The sequence below is a fragment of the Lepidothrix coronata genome, unplaced genomic scaffold, assembly GCF_001604755.1.
Source record: "Lepidothrix coronata isolate B3197 unplaced genomic scaffold, Lepidothrix_coronata-1.0 Scaffold61, whole genome shotgun sequence".
NCBI classification, from domain to species: Eukaryota; Metazoa; Chordata; class Aves; order Passeriformes; family Pipridae; genus Lepidothrix; species Lepidothrix coronata.
The window spans coordinates 2,498,966-2,519,821 of NW_016690241.1; the positions used below are offsets into that span (position 1 = coordinate 2,498,966).

Below are 20,856 nucleotides of genomic sequence, written 5' to 3' on the forward strand. Positions count from 1 at the left end.
ATGCACAGACAACCACCCCAAGGGAGATGTACTTTACCCTCCTGCTTGTAACTGACAGTAAAAGAAGTTGTATAAATGTATGAACTTGAATACACTATGTTGAATTCCTTATTAAATAATGGTATTTAATTCTTACACAATGTTTGCTTTTGTTGCCGGATCTCTACAAGATGTCCTAACCCTTCTCTTAGTGATACTACGCAAAACAGATACGTCACCTGCCATGTAACGCGTGTAAATATAATGGCACTATAGGCAATAACCACAGCTTAAATAAATGGCTGAGAACATGACAGTGCTCCTTCTTTCCATGATTTGTCTGTAGACTAGTTGTCAGGGGCTGAAAGGAACCTGTGTGGCACTCAGATGTATCAGAAGCTTTCGTCAGTGGAGCAGAATGTTTGGCACCCAAGGTTATCACCAGCTATATGTCTTTCTGGGATTGCCCAGGTATGAAAAACTATATTTGAACATGTCTTTAAACAACCCCACTCACTGCCCAATGTTTCATATCTCAGAAGTCCTTCAGGCTGCAACAAAGTTAAAACCAGGATTAACTCTGGTTACTGAAATTAATTGTGAGAATTAATTAGCAGAAGCAAGGCCTAAGGTGAAGCAGTTTTTGTATTACAAAACCAGGAGTCAGCACACAGCTAACATCACAGCCAGGGAGGGATGGCAGACAAGGTGAGGGTTCAACGGGATCAGCTCCAAAACAGCTAGCAGGCTGTATGCTGGCACCTAAATTTCGCACTATCTCCCTTGCTCCTGCAAAGTGAGGAAATCCTGCTTCCAAAGCCTCTCTACCAAATACCCCCATATTGCTGCAGTACCCATCTGAGTGGGGTCCATCTGTTGCTGCTGAATCCCCCTTGGAGAGCACCAAGGGAGTCCTTTTTGCCCTAATTGCAGCTTTTTTTTCCCAGGAAGCCTGAGCAGAATAGTGAGGAGCTTTCACAGGGAAGTGGATATCATGGCAAACCTGTGGTGCTGAGATCTCCTGGGCAGTGCTACTAAAAAGGCATCAGGACATATAGGTCTGTCCCTGGTGTTGTCAGTGAGCACATGAAACCAGCATTTTATTTTCCCTCCTTGCTGCCCTTTTCCACCTGCTGTATTGTAGCTACCTGATCTAAACCATGTGTCTTTGGGCTCTTGCTGTCTCTCCCAAGGATTTTGGACTGTATGTGCAACAAGAGGCCCTGATCTTTGCAGTCTGGCACTGCTGCAATATGGATGCTCCATTGGATCCTCAGGATCTTCAGTCCCTCTCTAGGCACAAGTGCAGCACTCACGCTTGTAAAATAAATTTGAAAAAAGGATTGCAAATGCTTAAAGCTGATGTTGTATTCTTCCTGCAAATTTCTCATGGTAGAACAAATAAATGATAGAAATATTTGAATATGATCAAAGTTTAGGAAGGCTGTGATTTTTTATCTGCCACTGGGCATTAGGGATTGCAGAAGGAGAACTTGCAACAGTCAATGTTCATCAAGGAAAGACGAATTAAGCATAATGAAATCCAGCTGCAGAAATACTATTTAGGCAAAGGATTATGAAGAGCTCTATTTCTGTAGGAACAGATGCTGCAGTGGAGCATGCACTGAATGGAAGCACGCATCTCCTCTTGGCTGGTAGTATCCAGGAACAGATTTATCTGTGGGTCTGAACACACCAAAGTGAACCTTGTCCCTGTGGGTTGGGGTGCAAGAGTGAGTCTGCAGTGTTGGTGGCACCGAAGGAATCCTTACAGAAGCTTCAGATGGACAAACTGAGATCAGGTATCATTGTGCAGGGAAAGCTGTTCCCCCTCCACATTTCTAGGTTTTCTGAATAAAAATTTAGGACAATGAAAAAGGTTTTGAGGGGCTATAACCATAGGTCTCAGCCCTGATCTGCTGTTCCATATACGTAGCACACAGTGGGTATTGGATTCAACAAACCTGGCCAACTCACTAAGATAAATCTCTTATACCAGGTTGCAATAACATTTGCCAGATCCAAGTAACAGAAAAAAATTACAGGAACAGGAAATAATACTGCTTATTCTCACTTTGTAAGGGAGTCTGGATAGGTAAATACAAGAGACAGAACATTGCATCCAACTGGGCTTCCCACCCGTAATGTGAGTGCTCACTAACATAGAGCGAGTGGAGCTGTGGTGGCATGTCAGAGCAGCCCACTTAGAGGCACCACCACACAGAGACCTGTAGCAACTCTGCTGCAGATGCAGAAGAAGCCCCTCCTCCCCATGCCCCCTGTGCCCAAGCCACATACAAGTGTAAATTATGAAAATCCTGAGCCAGGGGAACAAGGATCTCCCAAACAAACACTTGTCCTTGTATTTGTTTGTATGACCATATATTTGCTGAATCTCTTGCTTATCAGCTGGCTTCTGAAGTTCAGGAGACACTGTATCTTTGCTTTTCTTTACAGCTCTGAACTATGACTATGAACACGATAAAGTGATAATGTAAGATCTGCGGTCAACCAACATTTTTCCTCAGAGGTAAGAGATAGCAAAAGTGTGTGGTCCTTCTTGATATGAGCTACCACAGCTTGAGAGCATAATCCTGAGCAGTCTCTGTCCTCACTGGGCAATTTCATTTCCTGGGATGCTGCTGCTTACTCCCCACAGCACCAACATACACATGCTCTAAAGCAAAGAGGTATTAAAGTATATTGAAAGCAGCCCAATGAAGTTGGCCAAGAGCTGTGAGGAAGAGTAGGCTTTGACCAGTGCCATAACTAAAGCAAGGACTCTGTCTTCTTTGAGGAAGAGGGTCTCAGAGCTGCCTGATGAAAGGGACGGGCACTTGGTGGTACACAGCAGCACTCAGAAAACAGCCCTGCCCTGTTCCTCACACTCAGTGGTTGCCAGAGCTACCTCATTATCTCATTTCAAGAGTGAAATCTGATTAGATTTAAAAAACAATCAGTAAAATTGAAAACAGTCCTATTTTCCTTATGTGGGTGAGCAAATCAGTGGGTTCCAATGTTATTGTACGGAGAATGCAACTGCAGCCGGCTGGGTTTTCCCCACCCAACAGGACAGGTGCAGGCTGTGAACCTTCCATGGAGCTTGTCTGGGTACCGCTGCAGGAAGCCTGCATTCAGGGAGACATTCTGTCCACGGTGACCATGAGGTTGTCAGTGACCCATCGCAACTCATCACCTGAAGGCTTTTGTCCGTATTCTAGTGTTACTGAAGTCAGCAAGAAGATTCCAACCGATTCAGGCAGGAACAGAATTTGGCCTGACAGAAGTAAACAGAAAGGCTGAGGCAATGAGTCCTCTCAATTACTCTGAATAATCTTCCAGCTGATGGGCATAAAACAGTATTTACAGAAAAGACCAAGCTAATTTTCCATAGCTCTCCTGTGAGGCAGCCCTCTTTCCGCTGCTTGTCTTACAAAAGCAGAGAAGCCAACATTCACAGCACTGCTAATATAAAATAAATCAACAGATTGAAGGCATCTTTCCAAATAGACAACTGTGATTATTAGTACAAGATATTAGTAAAAGCACTCTGTAATGACGATTTCCTCATTTCTTTGTTTTATGTTTATTATAGCCTCTCCTCTGTGCAACAAATAAAACTGACATGAGGATTATTAGACTCAGAGGCAGACTTGGTGTATTTTTTTAATGTGCCTGGGGTAACTAGCATAACAGAAAGCAATGTAGTAGGAACTGCAAAGGCAAGTTACAAGGCAGACCAACACAAATTTATGTGGGTAGTTTCTTGGGAACTGATCCAAAAAGGACTTTAGATGCCACCATCTCCAGCTCTGCAATGCTGAAGTTTCAGTGTCTATTCCCAGGACGTAATCTGCAGATCCAAATTAGGCTTTTAGCATGGGCAGAAGCAGGATATAAAATGGGATGCCATAACTCAATACTGAGCACTGCAAATGATCAGCCTCAATGGAAATGAGCCCCAAAAATTGTTCATTAAGGCACTGAAAATAGAAACCACATATTAGCAAACACTTCAGATATATATGACTAAATGTTTAAAAATTGTTCCTGTATCAAAAGAAGCTGATCAACCTTGTACTTCTGGAAAAGTGCTAAGGGCAAATATAAGAAAGATATTCTGTGGAACTTTTTCTACATCAATAAAGGGCAGAAGTATATAAGCCTTTTCCAGGCTTTTAGTAATCCGCTCAGGTTAACAGCTTGAAGCAAAATAACCCATCTGGTTGTTATTCTGCGGGAAATACCCTGGGGCAGCATGTATTAGTTTGTTAGTAAGCAGTGAAAGTGCAGAATCACAAGGCTGATTTTAAAAATTCCCCTTTCTGATTAATCAGATCATTTTGTTAATTATATGCTATGAAAAAATATGAGCTTGAATACAGGGAAAATATAGGCCTCCACCTCATTTATTCTCTGCAACAAATACAAAGAACTGCCAATATTGAACCTCAGCCGTGTTTGCATACCGCAGTGCTGCCAAAGGCAACAGTGCGAAAATCTGCAAGACCCACATTCAACCCTGATGTTATTCAGCTCACTCTGATGGAGATACAGGCAGGATAAGTTTGTCTCAACGGAGAAAGATGGAGCTGCCTGTCAAGAGCAAAGATCAGCGTACTGCTCCTGGGAGAAGCGAACAGACACCAGCCCGCAGCATAGGAGTTTGTAATGCCATCTGTTTCTTCTGTGTAAAAGTGCAAACCATATCTAACAGCTGGATAACCCACACAGCTTCAAATCCAGCTGTGGGATGATTTCAAGCCTTAACACTAACTAGCTGCATTTCCCCACCAGCAAAACAAGAATAAGGACTTATGTGACCAACTAAGAGTCCATAAAGAATATGAAAACAGGGCAAGCATGGTGATATTCCCCTGAATACAATTCCCTCCTCCCTGTGCCTTTGTGGTTCCATTTCTTGAAATAAGACTTGTCTTTGCATTTCGTAGGCTTCAATGGATTTTTAAAGAAAAGCAAATTCTTCGTGAAACCACATCACTTCCAGTGCTTTCTCCTTGCACAGACTGTTACAGTTCCTGCCTGATGGTTCCAGCTCCCTAGCAGCAGATGCAAGATGTCAATTTTATCCCTCCTCCAGGTTTCACAGAGATTTAAGCTCTTGATCCCACACATGTACATGCACATGTATTTGACTGCCTGGTCTTTCTGCTCTGTCCTAACAACCCTTGCCTGTTGCTTCCATGAAAAAGATGATGAATGATCTGGGACAAAACCTCAGAGCTGCTATGAATCAGTGTATCTTCAGTTTCTTCAGTGTTTGGAAAATTGAACCACAGAGACAGTGAAGTTTTTGCTGTGCAGACCTATGTTGGCTGATGCTTCCAGCCTTGAAGTCATCCACCCCGGATTCCTGTTGCAGCACAGATAAGTTGGTCTATGCATTTCTAATGTACCTGTCATGCAGCATGGAGATACCATGACATTTGTGTCAGTGGAAGACATCAAACCTTTCCAATGTGTGTCGGTTGTGTTCTGCATTGGGATGAACTAGAAAATGTCAGAGCTATGACTAGGGCCGTGGTGTAGTTTCAAGCATGCATTGTTTGTAGTGGAGTATTTTGCAAGGTACTCAGTTAATTTGATCTGCTGCTGCAGGAGACCCTGGCAGAGGCAGCAGGAGCAGTAAGGCTTATCTGGAGGGAAGTCAAATCTTACACAGCCCAATAGACTGGTTTTCTCAGAAAATATGTTGTTGTATAGCTGATTGCCATCTTGTTGTTTAAAAAAAAAAAAGAGTGAGAGAGAGCAAAAAAGACAGAAGTGTGTGGGAAAGAAAACAAGGTTGATTTCAGACATTTGGTATGAGAGCCAGCTCTGTACTTGACTAGCTTCATCTGTGCACTGCTGGGAGTTTGGGTAAAGCTGACATGGATTTGAATGAAGACAAGGGGATGAAATGAGGTGCGAAAGAAATACAGGCTGAATTTCACGACTTAATGTTTAAGTGTGAGGAAATTTCTTAAACTAAAGATGTTGAAAAAGAACAAAATGTCCTATTATTTCCAGCGTCTGTGTTCAGAATCGGACAATCTACTAAGGGATGTGTCCTGTTCGTGTCCATAAGCACTCCAGAGTCAAATATCAGGGAGAAGCAAGTCCACTCATGCGCACCACAGATCCATATGGTCACACAACATGGACAGGCAGATGAACAAGAAGGCTGGGGCTTCACTGAGTGAAGACTGGGTCAGATCACATAGAAGTGAACGTACTGTTTTGCATCGGACCACAGCCTCTGTGATCAGAATTTGCAGTGTAAAACAGACTCAGTCTGAGGAATTTAGATCACTGTCACCTAAAGCAAGATAGTGCCCAAAGAGCACATCCTCCTCCATCAGGAGCTCGCTCATCTTCTACATGCAGCATGGAGTCTGAAATCAAAGATGGAACTTAACACAAGGAGGCAGGTGCCAGCTCTAGATGTCTGTGCCACTCAGGCAATTAACTGACAAATATAAACCAGATCTCCACATTTCAAAGCTCATTTGCATTGCTCTTGAGACAGTCTGTCGGAAAAGGATGCAATTAGGTTGAAGCTGACAAGATTTATGCATGGGGGGAAAAACAAGAGAACAAAAAGTGATTCCTTCGAGCACAGGGTGAGTGGCAGTGCTGGAATGAGCATCCTTTGGAGGAGAGCAGTCAGCAAGGCTATAGCAGCTGAGAGAGAGGCATAGAGCTGTTTTCCCCATCCCCAAAGCCATCAGGGAGGGGATGCTCACCATTGATGAGTACTGAAATGTTGCCAGCAGCCTTGGTGGGAGTCTGCTTTTAGCAGCTGAGCTGCTATGTTACCAGTCCAAACTGCCTTCCACCCCTGGTCACATGAGCCACATGAGCTGTGTGCACAGTTCAGCCAATACCCTTCAACTTCTGCTCCTCATGGATGATGTACGTGGACGTAAGGGTCCAGAAGATGTAGCCCTCCATTCTTCAGATATGTTCTTGCTCTAAATAAGAAGGTCGTCATTCCAGGACTATGTTCAAGCTCAGCAACCACCACAATAAATGGACCTGCACATGTCTGAGATGTACCTCCCTCGTTTTTGCTTAACTAGGTTAAACAGGAAGGTGCCAAAATCTATATTACTGTCTTCTCTCAAAAGTAGGAAAACTCAAATGCATGGCACACCAGCTATTTAAGAGTAAAATTAGTACAGTAAAATTACCTATTTGGCATTTAAAAAGATGGAGTTATTATGAACTTGTGAAGAGAAAAAATAAAACTTCGCCTTGCAAAACATACTTAATGCTTCTCTATGGTAAAAAGATTGCAATAATAACATGATTGAAACATTTTAATGATAGTTGGAAATTGTTCGATTGGCATGGAAAAACACATTCCCTCTATACAATCTTTTTCTTTTGGCACTACTACGACAGGAGCTAATGGCGTCTGGTCTTTTATTTGCCACTGGGTAGACATTTCAGCAGGCTGTTAATAATAAGCACCCCTGTTTCCATTCTCCAGGCAGGATGGAGCTGGGGCAGCCCTGCAAACTCTGCCCTGCTGCCACCGGCAAGCCCAAAGCTGGACCCTACAGCTGTATTTCAACCCAGATGGGCAAAACTGTCAAGAATCCCCTTGAACAAATGAGTCTTGACACCCAATATATTTGCATGTGAGTTAGCAGTAGACAAAGAGAAGCGATCAGCTCCGTTGCCTCTGTCTTGATGGCTCCACTAAACAGTGGTTTCATGGCCCTAGGGTTTGCAGCAGAAGAGACAGTGAGTTGTTGATTCTTAGCCATCTCCCCCATGACACTCACAACTTTCTATATCTTTCTTGCATCCTCCTAAATGATACCTTCTTGAGGCTTAACAGTCCTAACCAACCCAGTCATTGCTTGTATGAATACCTTCGGTTGTGTTGTTTGCAGAGAGGGGCTCAAAGTTGCACAGGGGTGAGCTGGGACCCCTCCCTGGCAGTGGCATTGGGGTTCCTGTTTCACACTCTCTTCATTTCCCAATAGGTCTCAATATTTAATTGATTTTTGATTGTCTCTGTGGATGGAGCTGCTCTTCCTACGGACCTATCTGCTCAGAGCCTGTCACCATACACACAAATTGGGGGTCCTCCCCCTCTCCATATGCACCACTTCACACGGTGATGTAAATGGTTTGATTCACCAATTAGATAATTTACCTCCAAAAATTTGATTTGTTTTTTTCATTGCCAGTCACTTTCATTAGATTCTCTTGCAATTCCTAACAGTCTACCTTCGTTTCAATACCTTGAACAACTCTGTTTCACCAACAAATATTGACTCAAGGCTCCCTTCCCACATGAGAAATATCTCTCCCCTGAATTTAGAAAGACAGCAAAAACTCATGAAACAAAAGAAAGAATTTATTCAGTGCACTGGGTCTAGTCTCACACCGAGTTTTTCGGGGAGAAAAACCTTTGGGTTTAATTTTCATACGTCTTATAGTTTCACAAAATCCCACCCTTTTTCAGACAAGTTTAATATATTAATTTTTGCCTAAAAAGGTTTCTTTTCTCTGAAAAAGGTCTTTCCCTTCCTTCCAATTGGTTGCGAGGTGTCCCCTGTCAAAAAATGATGGATCTTTGGTTGTGAGGTGTCCCCTGTCAAAAAATGATGGATCTTCCTTTGTTCTTAGCCCAAAGAGAGAAAAGAAACCTCTGTGTACAGAATTTCTACATGGCCCCAAAAGATTTTGATTTTTAAGAACTTATATATTTCCCTTATCCGGCCGAAAAAGACTCTGATACCCAGGTCCAGTTTGGAACTTGGATATCTCACAGCTTTGCGACACGCCTATATATAAAAAAACCCGTATTTTATTTCTCATATCCAAATAATTTAGGCACACATCAAACAACCCAGACCTGGTACAGATTACCAGCACAAGCAAAGGATTTGCACAAGCTCCATTGATCACTTCCCTCCACTGAGGAAAATGACCATTTACTTCCACCTGTAGTTTTCTATCATTTAGCCAATTATTTGGGTGGATTAGGGCCTTACCTCTTGTCCCCTGGTTACTCAGTTTCCAAAAACTCTTTGTGATAACACTGTTGGAAAACCAAAGGGACAATGTCACTGACATCACTTAGCTGATCTCACCAAAATGCCCCTAGAGGCTTATTAGATAGAATTTCCATCTCAGAAACTAGGTTGACCTTTTATCACTTGCCTGTTTTTGTCCAGATGTCCACTAACTCTATCCAGTACCACAGTCTGAGCTAATCTATCTGGCACAGATGTCAGAGTTGTCATTCCCTAGATTCCTCTCCACTCCTCATCCCTTTGACATGTGATTAAAGCCACATTTGCCTCCCTCCAGTCTTCAGATGCCAGTCAATGAGTGTTGTTAGATGATTTCTTGACTACAACTTAAATGTTAGATTTCATTTAATATTAGTTGCATATAGATTTTCAGGCCTCTGATTCTACTGCTAAGATTTTTCAGGTTGAAGCAGAAACTTACACAGGTGCTGGATTTCATGAAGGACTCAGCTTTACTGAGGAGCATGAATTAATTACAAATTCACATGGTACACATGCATATGGCTTGTTTGCCTAGCCACACAAGTTGTTAGGCATCCGATTTAGATACAGCATGATTTGGCTCGCACAGATGCTGCAGAGCATGAGCTAGTGCATTCATTTACTGAAAAATCCATCTTGCTATATTTCATTGTTAAGTGCATAGTGATTTACGCATAGTTTATTTTGTACTTTCTTTTATTTATATCTCTTGTCATCACTACTCTTTTTTTTTACCCCAAAAAAATCTGTGTTTGGAACAGTTAGGTTGATGATATGTTGAAGTCTTGAAAATAAATTGACTCATATCTGCTGAAATCACTGGAATATTTGACAGAAATTTCAACATGATGCTGGTATTTTATCCAGATCTCCTCATTCCTCCTGCTAGTACTAAGAGAAGAGAAGTACCTTCCCTTGTAACCGTGCTTCAAGGATAAGTGCTGCCAGTCCCAAAACGCTTCCTGGGGATCAGTGAAGGAGCCCTGAGCTAGGATACTGAAAGCAGTGGCAAGAACTGAAGTACAGATCAGTTGCCAAATATGAACATGAAAGAATCAGAGCTAAATGCCCTGGTGCCACCAAGTTTTAGGAGAAATCAAGTGTCAAGTTTCCCCATTAAAATTAAAAATCCAAGCTTCCTGAAACAGAAGATTTCCATACTTGCTTTATATATGTCCCAGATAAGCAAATGAAGGTGAGCATGTGGGATATTGTGAAATAACTCTGAAATTCTGCATGAAAGTGAGGGGCTTTTTATTAGCCGTTCTCCACGTAAGCTGTTGCCTTTCAGGCCCCTCACCTTGGATGTTCCTGGCAGGCATGGCTCACAATGCTGGCCTCTGATTTATTAATGAAATCTACTTCATGATAGCAGGACTACTTCCCATGGGGGATTGTCATGCTTCTGGAAGTGGGACAGAGGGCTCTGAAATGTCACCTGAGGCATCCTGTCACTGCCCAGCAGTGGGCTGCAGTCCAGTCACATTATCCCAAGAGGAATTGCATGCCCATTGTAACACCCACAGCAAATTTATCTTGGATGTAACTCTGTAGCTATCAATCAGGTTGATCTAAGCCAAAGTCTGGTCCCGTATTTCCATGAACATTGTCAGTTAACAATAATTTTTCACAGTTTGATTAATTCTAAGCTTTCTTGCCATGTGATTTTGCAGTTAATTAAGTGGTGATGGGTCGTGCTGTGGCCTCCTTTGGGAAGAATTCAGTTCTGCGGGCTGATGGGGAAGAGGCAGCTGTGACACTAAAATCCTGCCTTGTACATAGTGAGTGTGAGAGCATGCCCAACACGCTTGATATCCTCAGAAATTTGACTAGATTGATCCAAGGAAAAGGGGGACATTTCTGTGAAATGCAGGCATTTATTTGGACTGGCTTTGATGCAAATGGGCAGCTGAAGGAAGGACATGACCATGAGCAGAGAGCATCTTATGCATTGCCTCTGTCTCCTGTACGAGCTCATTCAGCTGCCACAGGGAAACCATTCCTAATCAAATCTTCCCAGGCATAGATACTTAATTAGTTTATTTGCAGAAATATTTTGGAGTTTCAGAAGGTTCAGGATCCATTTATTTTCTTCCTCCTTACATTTCACTCACACATGTCTGTCCTCTCAAGCTCCAGCCGTGATCTTGAGCAGAGTGCCAGACTGGCATGTGCATGCACTCATAGAAGAGAAGGCGCTCAGAAACTTTTGATTAGCCAGGCAGCGATTTCATTTACAGACAGCAGTTGAGCATCATCAAGGAAAACGAGTTAACTGAAACATAATTAAGTACATGTCAGCAGAGCAAGTTGAATTAATCTGTTGAGGAAATGAACAGGCGCACAGATACAATAGGGCTTCCAAAGAGCCTGTAGAAATAGAATAAAGGGGGACAGTGGCCAACTCACATTTCAAATTAGAGAAGAAAGTATGAACAAAGTGCAGGTTTCATCTGCATCTTGCTCACCTCTCACATGCCCTTTCACAGAGGGATTTCTATGTGTGGGAACATTTCAGGCACATCTAGAACTTGTTTAATCCAGAAGTTAAATCATGTTGGCAAGTTAGCTCAAGTCACTTCGGGCAGAGGGAGGCCCGCTTCTGAGGCAGGCGGTCAGGCACTTGAAGTAACGCCATATGAATTAGGAGATCGGCCATGCAGAAAAGCCAGTGAGCTCTGCACAGCAAAGCTCATCAAAGGATACTCAGAACACTCAGTAGTCAATCCTGATGCTGACATCCAGGTTCAAGTTTCAGTTTCAAGTAAATTCAAAGTTCACAAGTGAGGATATTCTCTCACAGGTAGCCTCTTTATTCTACTTTCATGCTCCCAGGTCAATTCTTCTCCTCAGATAATTAAGCCCAGTGTGGGGCTGAAGGGCTATATAATAGGGCACACCCTGGAAAATACCTCAGGGGTCTCTGCATGGCCATCACAGCCGTCTCTCTCCCAGCCTTCCACCTGCATTCAATTCAAAGCTCCAGAGCTGTAACTCTATTCTGGGCATTTCTGCAGTCTGGGCTTTACTGATCAAGGAAGCCTTTGACCCTAGGGATGCCAGCCCTCCTTTGGCAAGGAGGGGACACAGAGGAGCTCCAACTCTACAGCCCTCTCACTTAGGAGTGAGCCTTGTGTATCTTTTCCTATGGATTAAAGCCCTTTCCGCCTTCGAAGGTAAATATAAGAATACTCTTTCCATCAGCTCCAGTGGATGCTGAATTTGTCTTTAGGGCCAGAAACTTTTCTCAGACAAAAACATGTAGTTCCCAATATATACCAAGTGCTTCAAGAACCAAGACACGGCCATTCAAATTCTCAAATCTTCAGTTTCCATGCAAGTACAAACAAAGACCCAAAACTTAGCAGCTGCTCACCCAGAGCCCTCCGTGGCTGAAAAACTGACTTTACAACAATGTGTGAATGGCCCGGTGAACTTAAGTTCCCCCATCACTTTTATTCATAAAATCATGCTTGCTATTACTGCTGATAAGAAAAGAAAAAACAACTTTCTGAACAGAAATGGAAAGCAGCACTGTTTTTCTGACACGTTTTGCCACAGTCTCAGTTTTAAACCAGACCTGAATGGCCATGCTTGTTATTCTCCTGTGGGCAATGAGGAAGCAGTTTCTCAAGCTAGAGATGTAAACTGGAGTGATTTATTGTGATTTACATGCCTCCTGTGCTTTTCCTAGCCAATTTAGGAAAATACGGTATCAGAAATCGGATTCTGTATGAACAATTGCAACAATTACTGCTAAGAGCCCCATCACTTTTTGCTTAATTTAATATTCTCTGTAATTATGTTAGTCATAAAGAAAGTAATTTGTTATTAATGTGGATGTCACATGCCCCTCTACAGAAACCTCAGCAATAATTAATGTTCCATTAACACCTTAAGTGTCTTGTTATTATTTATTCATTTAGCATTAAAATTGACGAGGCTGGTTTTGGGAACAAAAAGTGTATATATATATATATATATATGACCACACTTTTCCTGCAAGAGCCATGGAACATTTGTTTAGTGACAAAAGCCGGTGGGTCTGCAGCCTTAGCTATATTCACCTCCATGCCTGCTGCTATGCTATAAATAGCTCAAGCTCAAACAGGGAGATATGCAAGACACTTTAAGAAAACACCAGAGGAAAATCAGGAGATGATGTCTGGCAAGTCTTTTGGCAGAGAGACTGAAGACCTAGGAAAATTTTATTCTGTTCCCATCTTTATCATACTTCCAGGTGTCTGTGTACAAGCCATGCACAGTAAGTCCTCACCCTGTCACAAGGTCAGGTTCTCAGTTCAAGAGAGAGAATGGGGTGCCTTTTGGGTTTTTTTTTGTTTTCTTATGACCAGAGACCCAACATGAAATATTTAGTTCAAGCATAATACAATTTCTTTCAGGTTTTTTGATTCACCAAGAAGAAAAATATTTTTCCGGGATCAGTAGGATCTTCTCTGTGTTTTGATTTTCCCTTTAGCTTCTGGAAAAAATCAACCGTTGTCTGGGTCCAAACTTCATTCTGCCTTTTAATTTAGCATTTCAGGGTGTCCTTCAGATCCTGGCAGATCATCCTCACCACATGCCGGGTGTGATCTGCCCCGGGTCACAGAAAAGGCAGTCTGTGGCTGCTGGCAGAACCTGTGGTACATCTGGGATCGGGATTCCAGGTCTCCCACATCCCATCCCTGTGTATCACTAATGGTCTCATCCCTCCTGCTCTACTGTCTTGAACCTAAGGGCTGCTTTCAGCATTTCATCCGGAGCAGAGTCTCTGTCTCTCTACTTCTGTATTGGCCATAATTGATTTTCCAGTTATTACCATTATCAACAAACCTGTTAACAACAGACATCAATGCAAACAGCAATTCCCCTCATGGCTGAGTTTAATATAGACTGAAGTTCCCCATTTGAGTCTGGGCTGAACATAGCCTTCTCACACCACAATTCTGAAGAGCTTTTTCTTTCTTTCAAAAACAACAGGGAGCTCTGCATTCTGCATGACCCCCAGTCTCCAATTAAGCCATCCCACAGCTGTTACGGACTTCTGAAAGTGAATCCGTCAGGAACATGGTCTTTGTGTTGAGATCTTCCACCAAAGAAAAGAAAAACTGACAGTGCCTGAGGAGAGTTAGACTTTTTTGACCCTCTCTCCCATTCCACACACATATATATGTATGTGTGTACACACAGGGTACCTCGGTAATAACGTCTTGTTGCTCATTGCAAAGCCTAGGTAATATTAGCCAGAGCCATATGCTTTTTGCACAAGCTGAAATATCATATAGTTATGCTGCTTTCATGGTTTTCTGTCCTTGCAGGATCAAGATGTGCTGTCTCCTTTTTTCCCTACATTTTGTTTTGATTCCTCTCAGTGTCATCTGCTACAGTTTCTCTAAAAGAAGCAGTTAAAATAAAAGAGGTGCTCCTTGCACTACTGCCAAGACACGCTGCTCAGCCTTTGGCTGTGAGGGCACCTCATGAAGTGATCCATCAAAAGTGTATATTAATGACACTCATCATGTGCCCATGGCATGCGACTTCTGTGGTTTACCAAGGGGTAGCTTGGCAGGTAGGCAAGGCAGTTCATCACTTCTCACCACAGGAACTCTCTCTCCATGCTGCTTTTCCTCCTATCCTAGATATTGCTCTGAGATTGTTACTATAAGAAAGGCAAATACAGCAAGGTGCACGCAAACTGCAAATAAAAAGTTAATGGTGGCATCCTTCAGTGCTCCATACAGAGAAAAGGGCCATTAGTCTCATTAAAGCAGGGAAAAACATTCTTTTGTGCTCCCATTTTCCTCTTTACTGCAGTGAGTCTTCATGAGCACATGCACATATCTGCACCTTGGAAGCCTTGCTTTGAATTATAGCTTCTCATTACAAGGAAGAGGCTTCAGCTTCAGTTCCAGCTTTTCTTGCAAAGCATTTTGCTGCCTTTCCTCCACAAAACCCCCCTTGCTAATTCATCCTGCATCTATACAACCAGAGGAGATAGCGCAAGGAACCTGGGTCTGAACTCCTCGCCTCTCGATCAGACCTTCACCATCACTCCCAGGGGATGCATTCTCTGCTCCTCTACCCAGCGATATAATTTTCCGTTCAAAGTCAGTAACTTCTTCCCTTCTCTTTCCACTTCATGAGCTATACTTGGCAGTGGCACAGTAAACCCACATGTTTTGGCTTCTCCATCACTCCATGGTTTTCTGTGGAGATGAGCACTTTCATTTTTGTGGCTTCCTTCTTTCTGAAGACAGTGGGCTGGATTTTCTCATCAGTCATCTACTTGTAGTAAAATCAAAGATATTTCACTAAATCATGTAGACATGGTGTTCACTGACTCCACGGACTGGTTCCCAATCTATGTCAGTGTAGTAGAGATTAAAAGCAGGCCGGGATGGCTGGTGACTGTTGACACTGATGTTCCTGCATTGCATCATGGTAGGGTCAGGACAGTCATTATCTTTCTGCTTTGATGTCAAGCACTGAGCGTACACATGAGTTACCCTGGTTTGGGTCTGAGTTTGAATCTGAGTCCGAATTTTCTGTCAGAAAGTCAGGATTCAGACCCAGACAAGGTTCTGTCATGACAGAAAAATTGCAAGGAGAAAATAATAAAATGTGCAGGAACTGGACAAAAATCACGTAGGAGAAGAGAAGGTGGCATTCATCTGAAGCAATTTTATATTTAAACACTCAGACTTTGGGATGATGCAAGATTGCTGAACACCTGGCTGGTAAGTATTTCATTGACTGAAGCTCAGAGATTATTACTTCCAATGGAATTTGTTTCACTTTTACAAAGCAGCAGCAAATACAGATGCTTGAGGAGTCTGTTCTCTTTACTTATGAGCCTTATAATGGGTTTTTCAAACTGTCTACCCTGTTACTGATTCAGCAAGTGTTTAAGCACACACTGGATTGAATTTTCACAAGAAAAACACAGTTTTGCTCACACCTTATTCCCTACCTTCTGCTACCTACCCCCCCGCCCCCCACCAAAAAGAAGAGAGACTCTGAGAAATATGTTAGCTACTTGCAAGCCATTAAACCAAGGAATTAATGCTCTTGTGCCATTGATCTGATTTTCCCCGTCCTCTTCCTGAGGAATCAATCCATCTGTAGAAGTCAGTGGGTACTGGCTCTGCATTTCCCAGTGAGCTTCCTACCTGTGAAAAAAAGCTGCTAACAGAGTTTGACTGTCAGGAAACCAGCAAACAGATGCTTTGGGTAAGGAGCCATGACATGAAAGACGAAAGGATCACTGCTAGGGCATCTGTTACCCATCTCAAAAAAGGAGGAAGGAAACATTCCTGAACCATTTATACAGGGGCTCTGGAGCTCAGGATACAGTGCTCCTGGGGACTTTAATTACCCAGACATCTGCTAGGTATGATATTCCTCAATCCTAAACCAAAATCATTCTTTTATTCCAGATAGGACCATTTTATGACATAATAAATCAAAAAAAGAGTGAAATTAAGCTGTATTAATTGATACAGGGGGAGAAAAAAACCTAAACATTTTAGAAAAATAGGAGAGTCTGTAATATTGACTGTAGTTTTCTTGAATTGGGCCTGTAGAAACTAATAGATGGTTCTCAGAGAGCACAACCCCATAAAAGGGTTGGAGACTGAAAGTGCACATGGATGAGAGTCAAGGCCAAGCAAGACAAGCACGTCATTCATTTTTCATGTTTATGTTTCACTCATTTTAAGTCATAAATTGTCCTCAAACTGATTGCAATCTTTCAAAAATGAATTTGCTACCTTAGATGACTTACTAAATAATGTGAGCAACTAAACCAAACAAATATTCAAAAATAAGTCACTGAAATGAAATGATTCTTAAAGCACTAAAGAACTCAGATTGTGCATTGCTGTTCCTTGATCCAGTGAGTGTAATGACACAGAAGTGTTATTTGAACCCATTTTAGCAGAGATGCAATCTATTTTAAAATACTCCTTAAAGAATTGCTAAAAATGCACTTTTTAGAATTTTTTTAACCTGCTAATAATTAGGTTAACTTTAGCATGCTTACAGTCAAGTGGCCCAAATGAGCTCTAAACTTAGATATACCTCTAAATATAGGCATAGCCTCAATGCTACATGGGAAAGGAGAAAGCTACGAGCTCTGTCTGGTACACAACATCTTTGTAGGGAATTGCCAAGCCTGGTGTTGTGTGTGTCTATACAAAAAGCAGGCAAGCTTAACTGTTCACTCAAACACTACTTTCTCTCAGCTCTACTGCAGTACAAAGAGAAGAAGTAGCCAAATCGAGGAAGGAGTTATTCCTTGAGGACTTAAGGCATGGAAGGCTAGATATCCTACTCAGGGGGAAGAAAGAAATTTCAAAGTCAGAGGAGAACCGGAAATTAAGCTAAGAGATACTAGCCTCAAACTGGGGTATAATGGCAAAGTGATTATGTGTTATAATTGTTCAGAGAAGCAACTGGTATCAGGAGATATCAGGTACTCTGTAGAAACAAAAAAGAGTTAAGAAAAGTAAGATCAGACTTTACAGATACTAGGGAAACCAAAGCACTAGAAGAAACAGATGAAGAAGAAAAATTTAGGAGTATAAAACCTGACTGAAACAGTGAGCTGCTTCTTTAAAGGGTCGAGAGAGAGACTACAGAGACTTCATCAAACTTGTGTTTGAGTATGCTCTTTCAAAGGCTTTGAATCCTCTTTTGAAACCATCCCAAAGTTTATACGTGTTTTATTTGTACTTCTGGTCCATTAGACTCCTATGGTGAAACCTTCACTGTAGAGAACTCATCTAATACTTAACCTTACTGAAGTAAGCAGAGCTGAACAAGTGTAGGATGGAGAATTAGGCATTTAAAAATGCTTAACTTCGCTACAAAGAGTGTAGCTCAATTATTTCTGTTAATTAAATCCCCCCTCCGTGCATAATCAATCCTTACTTGCTGGAAAGGCACTGAAGGGTATGAGCTGACAGACATCATCAGGTGAATGTGCCTGGTTAGCTGCCTTGCAAGCCAGCAGGTAAATCACTGTGAATGTGGCTGAACTCCCACAGAAATGAAAGGCACAAATGCACTGCCAAGTGCTGAGCCTCAGACGTACCTCATCTACAATCTCAGAGGAGTGTTCAAAGGGCTAGTAAAAGTCTGCACCTTAACAAAGTGCTCTTCTAACAGAGCGAGGAAGGCTGTGTTAGCACCTCTGGGCATATCTGGTGTACCCTCCTCGGAGAAGGATGCTGCAATGGGTGGTCTTGGGCATGACTTTCCTTGTGCCTGACTTGCACAAAGTTTTTTTATTTATTTGTAATGTTCTTTACGTATTTACTCCAAAGTCTAATGACATTTAAATGAAAAATCTCATGCTGATTAAAAGCAGGTAGGGGAATAGTTGGGAAAATGAAATGCACCATACATAATCAGATCCAGATGACATGCAGCCCAGGGTTTTGAGGGAATGAAGCTAATGAATATAGTGAACCTCTGGTAATTAGATTTGAACAGCCATGGCAAGGGAGAGGAGGAGGGAAAATGCAAACATGGTATAGAACTTAAAAGGGGAAAAAAACAAAAGGAAAAAAGAAAGTTATACTAACATAGGCTTATAAAAAGCCCACATCACTGACTGTAACTCCCGGAGGGGAGGACTGCAAAGTATTTCTCCAGCCTTCCCTTTCAAACTTTCCATCATCTTTTCACTCCTCACTTCAACAGTTGTGCTCTTTTTTGTTTCCTCTCCTCTCCTTCTTTTGCATCCCACCTTCTGCTTTTGCCCACATCCCCTATTTTACTCCCTATGAGATCTTTAGAGTTTTTCAGGATGAAGAGCCCTTTCCAGACCATTCTTTTTGCCCTTTGGAGGTACAACATCTCCGCCGCGCTCTATGCAGTTACCTAAGCAGTAGAGCTCCATGTTATCCCTTCTCAACAGCACCAAGTTAAACCTTTAATTCAGGCTAAGTTCTTAAAGATGAGCATTTCTTTAACATATGAGCACTCCCACTAAAATGACTGGAGTAACTGAGATGTTAAGAACCACAGGGGTTTTTACCTGCCCAGAGCAGGAGTTCAAGAATTAATTTCTTTTCATTCAGAAACTGAGTTTATCCCAGCTGTTGCTGTTATATTCAGGCCCATCTCCTCACCTGCATACAAACACAGGCTCCTCTTGCACCTGTCCTAGCAGACACCCCTCTGTAGCCAGTCTGACCTGCCACCTGCACTCATCCCTGCGCTGACAAGGGGAAGTCTGCCTTCCCTTCGTGCCCCTGCATGGCTCCTGTGGTTGGCAGCACTGGCCATCCCAGGGGTGGTGGGCAGAGGACATTTGTGGCTCTCAGCTGGTCTCCATCCTGAGCTAATCATGTAAGTTTGGGCTTTTGTGCAGCTCCAGTTGCCTCCTGGCACTGACAATAGCCCCCTTCAAGGTGCAGCACACCCCGATGATAGGAGCCACAATGGGGCTGCGTGACCAAGTGAACCCCACTCCACTGTGTCCTGGGCACCCAGGTGAGGGGGAAATGAGGGAACAAATGAGTTACAGTTTACTGAGAGATTTAGTGGTTTCAGGAGCTTGATACACTGCACATCAAACCTCACTAAGCGGGGTTTTGGATTAATTTCTCACATTAGAATTAGAGCAGAAGCCCACCAGGACAAAATCCTGACACTTGCTACACCCAAGCAACTCCCAGGAAATTGCATCATCCTGCATGTGAAGGAACTGAAGTATGGCATTTTTCCTCTTTTTCAGTGTGGATGATGAATTCTTTTCAATTAGTCCAAGAATCAGCATGACTATTTGAATTGTACATTTTTGCATTGAGTACAAAGTCTTTAATGTTTTCTTAATGGAGAGTTATATAGAGTATTAACAGAGCTGTCTGTTAGGCAACAATTCCACTGGAGAAGTAGAAAGTGAGTTTAGATGGTGATAAAATGCAGTACTTTTTTTTTCTCTTGATATCTTCACTAAAGAGTAGAAGCACCTCTTGGGATCTGTTATTTGGATTATAATCTGAACTACTTTCTGTCAGAATATTGACTTTGTGGACCAGAAAGATCAGGCTAGCACTGAAAAAATAAATTCCATTCAGGAAACTTAACACAGCCCTTTTTCTCCCCTAAGCCAGCAAAATCCTTTTAAATTATTTTAGTAACTCTAGCAACCTAAAGCAGATTTTGCACAGATTTTGAAGAGAGCAACATCTCTTTGCAGCAATAACAGTTTGTTACTTATGGGTCAAAATGATTTGCTGAATCAGAAATATTTCCCTCCCTGGGAGATGCTGTTTGCAACCGTAGGCTTCCCCTTTGCGTATCGAACAACGCAACTCAGTTAGTTGGGTTTGAGGCAATCAGATGTTAAAAGGCAATTTGGAGAAAATTGCATATAACTTCAGATGTCATTCAAAAAGGATGGGGTACTGGCATCTGTTTCTCATAACCTTTGAAACATTACACATGTTTCAGAACGGTACTGTTTTTTTAGAAGTAAACCATATAATTTCTAGGTTCTTTAAAATTAAACACTGTACCTTTAATTTAGGATATTGTTATTCTAAAAAAGACAATGCTAACCTTTTTTGACCTTCTCTGTGGTGTAAGTTATTATTGGCAAGGTCACGTTTGGTCTCTTTGTCTGATCCAGCAGTGTATTTCATGAATTACCTTATAATTTTAAGTGGTGACTAGACCTTTGTGTTCTAGATAAGGTCACAAAAACAATTTATCCAAGGCATTTGACAAAGAAAGGAAAAATTGCCCACTTTTCCCATCAAACATAATTACCATTCACCACATCTAAATTAAGCACTTGTTACATCTTTACTGGAGAACCAAAAGC

General features: G+C 42.1%; 1 long non-coding RNA gene across 1 annotated transcript; it reads left to right on the forward strand.

Annotated features, from left to right (window-relative positions):
* Nucleotides 1–350: 350 nt before the first annotated feature.
* Nucleotides 351–2,485, forward strand: LOC108498585. Its single transcript, XR_001875230.1, has 3 exons — nt 351–450; nt 1,578–1,781; nt 2,437–2,485. It is a non-coding gene; the product is annotated as an uncharacterized LOC108498585 (long non-coding RNA).
* Nucleotides 2,486–20,856: the final 18,371 nt, after the last annotated feature.